General features: G+C 39.0%; 1 long non-coding RNA gene across 3 annotated transcripts in view; it reads left to right on the forward strand.

Annotated features, from left to right (window-relative positions):
• The window catches only part of LOC117245640, a 69,931-nt gene extending 64,619 nt beyond the window's left edge, over window positions 1–5,312 (forward strand). For all 3 annotated transcript variants that reach the window (XR_004500556.1, XR_004500558.1, XR_004500559.1), the window contains one exon: window positions 5,106–5,312. This is a non-coding gene — a long non-coding RNA (uncharacterized LOC117245640). The remainder of the gene's footprint in view (window positions 1–5,105) is intronic.
• The last annotated feature ends 688 nt before the right edge of the window (window positions 5,313–6,000 follow it).

Consider the following 6,000-nt stretch of genomic DNA (forward strand, 5'->3'; position numbering starts at 1 on the left):
GGGCTCCCTTGAGATCCAAAATGTATACTCCATTCCTCTTATTTTTTAACCTCATTCAGCTGAGGTCTCTCAGGCTGGGGCATTTTTTTTTTTTTTCAGAATCCAGATGCATATATTCAAAGGAATCTGGGTAAACACTTGCATATAATGCTGAGTTATAAGTTCCCTTTTCAGCCCAGGAGGAAAGCAGTTTTCAGGAATTATCCCCCTTTTTCAGATAATAATGCTTGGATGTCTGCATTGCTATACGTTTGCTTTGAGTTCATGTTGTGGATATTAAGATGTATCTGTGTTTGCATTAATGATTATGAGTGAGCAGGAGAGGAAAGTGGAAAGGGCTAACTGGGATAGCTGGGGACAGTTTGCTAGCCTACACCAGAATGCAAATCAGAAAAAAACAGTTGCTGCAGCTGAAATGGGAAGTTTCAGGCTTTGTTACAGTATCCTTGGACCCTTTCTCACCCTGTCTAACACAAAGCAAAATCCTAGTGAACACCCTTACTGTATGTTTCTTTTGAAGGGCTTTTTCCTAGAAGTGTGAGACTACTACCTTGTCTATTATCATTTGGAAAAGTATTGAGAACAATATGCCTGCTACTCTTGCACCTCATCTCTGTGCAGTAATGGGGTATTTAGTTTTATAGTTCTGTGATTACTTCTATCAAAGTGACCCTGGAATCTCCAATGAAATAATGTGTAGAAATTTATAACGGTGCATGGAGTTCCCTTCTGAGCTACAGCCCCACTGTGCTAAGCCATTCTGGTGCCAAGAAGCCTAGACACAGTAAAGCTGTAGACTCAAGGTCAAACTTCTAATGGTGGCTGAGATAGAAACAAAATTCTGGGTCTTCAGCATGCTGGCTTGCACCCAGTCTTACTCAATTTTACAGCTTCACAGAGAAAAGTGCTGAATTTCTACTGCTTAAAAAGACTACTCTGTCTTAAGGTTGTGCATGAGTTTAATATTGGCCTCATATGGATGCCCAAGGGAAGGAAAAAACCTCCACAAAAATAGTATTTCATACTGTGTTAATAAAAGCAAAGCAAACAAGGCTCAACCTCTTCTTGTTAGTAATCCAGATGCATGTGAATGCTTTTGAGCAAAGTAGTTGGAATTTTTCTCAACAGCGGCTGAGCCACAGGCAAGGAGCTTCATGCTTGTACACTGTACTTTTTAAGATAATATCTCAGTTTGGGATAAAAGGGGAAGGCATTAATTCATAGCTTAAAAATTCAGCTAAAAGGTCACAAAGGATTGCTCTGTACCCAAGATAGATTAAAATTCACATTTGTTCCTGGCAGTAAAACACCGTGCATTTTCAGAGGCAAAGATCTGGAAAATCTTCTGTCTTGTTGGAGCCATTGGAGTTTTGCTGCTCATTTTCCAGACTTCTTTGAAATAAACATGAGAAACACAACTGAAAAATCCTATACCCCAAGAAAAGTTCAGCATGAACTTATGAAAAGTCCTGCCATATCAAGAGGATCTTCATATACTTGAAAATGCATGCAAGATGTCCCAGCTCAAATGATGTGATAGTAACTCCTATGTCTAAGTGGATAAGAGGGACTAGACAGGGCTAGTGACATCGCATATTTTGATTTGGGCCCTTCCTAGATCAGGTTTCTGTTATAATATCAAAAAATTTAGCAGTTTCAACTGAGCATACAATTTGCAATGTAAAATACAAAGCATAGTTCTTTTTCTTCATCCTTATTGCAGTACTACTAACAAACAGAAAATAACAACAGAGTTTTAATAATACTCTAGTGGCCAAATTACTAGTTTGAATATAAGGAGGGTTGTGAGTGGTCAGCATGGATTCACCAAGTCATCTTTACTGACCGGATAACCTTCCACAATGAGTGGGCTGCCTTGGTAGACAAGGGACAAGCAGATGCTGTTTTCTGCCTTGACTTCAGTATTGTTTCCAACACTGTCTCCTGTAACATCTTCACAGAGAAGCTCATAAATTATGACCTGGCTGAGACAACCTCATTGAGTCTGAGACTGAAAACTGACTGAATTGTCAGGCTCAGAGGTTAGTGATAAATCACAGGGTCTAGTTGTAAATAATGCTTCATCCCAAAGGTCAAGTCTGGAACCAATCCTGCCCATTTTCATACGGTCTGCAGTGCTGGGGCAGAGTGTGCCCTCAGCAAGTTTGATGACAGTACAAAACTGGGAGGAGAGCTGATACACCAGAGGGTTGTTCTGCCTCCCAGTGTCCCTGACAGACAGGAACCTCATGAAGTTGAAAGTGGGGAAGGGCAAAGTTCTGCACCTGGGAAGCAAGAACTCCAGGAACTAGTACATGCTGAGGTCCAACCACCTTAGCATAAGAGGATCTGGGGGTTGTCACTGAAAAATGGAAAATAAACTATCCAACACATTTGTTAGGTTAGAAAGCCATCATTACTTTATTAGCAGTGCTGGCTGCATAGGGAACCATCCTCAAAGTATGCATGCTAAGGAACGCATCAGACCAGGTTATATTCCTGAAACCAATACATATTCATTATATTTTTGAATACATGCATATATGCTAATTATTCCCACAGACTTATTTGAATATGGTTCCAGATCTTCTGATGAATCTTTTCTCCTTGTGACCATCTCAAATATGTCATCAGCTGATAATGTACTTCTCTTATCATTTTTTGCTCTGACACACAATCCTTGTCCTCAAAACTAAGATACCAGCTAGGACATATTAATCACTAATAGAAGTAAATAAGGAAACATTAGCTGGAAAAAATTACTTACTAGTCACAGGTGTGTGGAGTTAACACAAGGCCATAGTAATCTTGGCATTTGTACTAAGCACCATAGGGGACAAAACTAAGCATTAACCTTAACCATGAATATAGGGATCACACAATACAGTGCTAAAGCTAAAAGAATCTTCCAAAATCTTCCCCACTGCTGTATGGACTCCTTCTTTCAGAAATGTAACCCTTTTGATAATGGTTCGGGTGGACTACAAGTTCACCATGAGCTAGCCATGTTCCCTTGCGGCAAAGGAGGTTAATGAGTTGGTAGTGAACTTTCCTTGCTTAGAGAAATTGGAAAGACACCTGGACACAGTCTTGGTTCACTTATTTTAGGCAGTCCTGCCTGAGAAGGAACATTGGACCAGGTGACCTCCAGAGATCTCTTTCAACCGCAACCATTCTATGATTCTTCATATACAGTTATGTTTTGTCTTACGTTAAAAAGTTTATGAGAGGCTTATTGGTGCTCTGATAGGCTTTGGAGTAATGTATCTTGCTTGCATTTTACTGACAGTACATAATTCTCTGTATTAACTTATGCTGTAAAGGATATCTATATACATATATTTTTGTTTCACAGCATAATCTTTAGTCAAATGTAAAACTGGGATGTGTTTCCCATCAGTTGTTGATTAGCAAAAGTACAGCTGATAAAACACTTCCTGATATCAAATATAGATATCTAAATGTAATTCCATTTTTGCCTTGTCAAAATGCAGCATGTTGCTTTATTCTTGCTAATCTTCAGTTTCAGACAATTCAAGGCATGGTGACTCAAGCAACTTGTCCTCTTTGCTATTTTAAGTCTAAGAATAGGTGTATTCATGCAACAGTGAAACAATGACTCATGTCTGAAGCAAGGCATTTAGGGTGTAATTCTTAAGTCCTCTTTTACCACACAAGGAGAGGGTAGTGTGGAGGGACAGAATCACAATGCAAAGGAAAATTGGATCTTTATCAGTCAAAGCTGGAGGAGTAAAATGAAGTAATTTTTTTTAGCGGTTCATGTGGTATGTGAATAAAGAGAGAACTTGCAAAGTTTAAATATGGTTCAAGGGGACTGAACACATTCTTCTACCAGGTAAGTCAAAGCTGTGTTTTTGAAGGACTGTTTGCAAAATAAGCCATTATGCACAAGGTGGAAGGTGCCTGTGTTTCTCACTCATTCTCAAAACACAGCAGTCATTAACATGAAGCAACTTCAGAAAATACCCCAAGCAGGCATCTTTCTTATTATGCAAACATAATGCACCTAGTGAGGGCTTGGCTCCAATGAAATTCATTCAGAGCAGAGAAGCTTGGAGGACAAGCACGCAGATCTGTAACAAGAGCAAAACATTTGCCTTCTGTCTGTATTCAACAAGCAGCTGCAGATTCCCTGTGGCACACTAAAAAATGCTCTATTTATACATGCCAACAATACTAGCAAATTCCAGAGCTTGCTGGAGCATTCTCACAATATGAAAACAAACTTGCTTTTTCAGTGACAGAGGGAAGATGTGAAAATGGGGGCTTTCACTGACTCGTCATAATCATGGGGGTTATTACAAAACTAAATTGTTCTTCTAAACTACTATTTCCACACAAACAACACATTTGCAATTGTGAAGGCAAGTGTCTTAGTGGAAATAGACCCCTCTGTTACTAAAAAAACTATCTTCCTCCTTTACTGTAGGCTTTATTTTAAGAAAACAGATAAAGATAAATTGTTATACCTCTTCATGTCAGTTTTAAAAAATTACCATTATATTTTCTTTTCCTCATACATGCTTTCAAATACAGCTTGTATTTATAGTAGTTCTAAAGCTGTAATTAAGGGCCTGTTCTGCTGCCTTAATTTTTTTTTTTTTAATACATTGAAATTTTTCTGTTTGGAATGGGTAACATTTTTGATCACACTTCCTCAGATATATTACACCAAATTTCTACACTCTTAAGGCTTCCAGGGAATGGAAATTTTCTTCTTTACAGGTGTATCCAGGACAGATGCTGTATGTACATCAGGCCAGCAGTCAGGATCTGGAGCTGCTTTCTCATCCCAGTGACACCTTTACTTTGCTCTTAATTCTACTCTTCAACTGTCTAATCCACTTTTGTCTCCTTTGTGAACAGATGCAGTCCCTTATGTTTGTCTTGAAATGCTTGGAAGGAATGGCTACTCTGGCAACAATACTTCAGTGCAGGCAGTGCTATCCCTAAATTTTTTCTGCTTAAGAAAGTGTTCAAAGAACTTGATGCTTTCAGTGGTGGCTTTCTGACCTTGTGGGTGCAGCCTGGGGCTATGCTGCAGAACCCCCTCTGTGAGCTGATATGGATTTCTTTTTTCCTAGAGGGAAACTCAGCTGTGCCTGGGGAAAACTAGAGCCACTACTGCAGAGAGACAGAGAGACACAGCAGAAAGACAAGCATTTTGAGAGCACAGTTAATTATGAAGTTACCAGGACGTTTTCCATCTGTTTCTGCAAGGAAGCCTTTCAGTCACGAACCTACAGGAATGAGGGGAGTTCTTCAATTGTGGCCTGTGAACAAGACTTCAGTGAGTTTGAGTCTATGGGAGGATCCTGGATTATTCCACTATTTGAACTAAGTGATGATAAAAACTGGGCACAGGTGAAAAGACCCATTTGTAAGATTAGGCTTCATAAATCAAATTCTGGGTTTATTTGTAAGCTGTCTTGAAGCTCATTTTTTTAGCTAAACCAATAGCAATATACTTTCGGGGAGAAAACATTCTCTTCCACCTTCTAATAGTTCATTTGCACTACAAAGCAGCTATTCAGACTTAATTCAGCCTTAACTATCATGACCTAATTAACTTCTTTATGTTGCATGTCTGAATATATGAAATGCTTTGCCGTGTTAAGGGATGGCTGCTCAGTCTCACAGCTTTTCCTAACTAGTTTTATCAGTCAGAGCACTTCCCTTTTCCTTTCTATGTCTGTGCATCTTCCTGAAAGATTTTCCATGGAAGACTCTCACAAGCACTTTAAAATCCAGATAGATTATATCTATCCAGTCCACTTAACATGTTTGTATTATGTGGCACAGGTTTCCTACATGGAAATGGTGTGAGCTTTTGTTTCAGACTATTTCATATCAATCCATATTATTTCATCCTGAGTGGTTTTGTAATACATTAGGCTTCAATGACCTGAAAGCAGATAGTTCACCCTATTTTTTTCTTGGAAGGGGGAAAAAAAATGACAGTTTTCTGGGAGCATAGAA

This window comes from Parus major, chromosome Z, assembly GCF_001522545.3.
Source record: "Parus major isolate Abel chromosome Z, Parus_major1.1, whole genome shotgun sequence".
NCBI lineage: Eukaryota > Metazoa > Chordata > Aves > Passeriformes > Paridae > Parus > Parus major.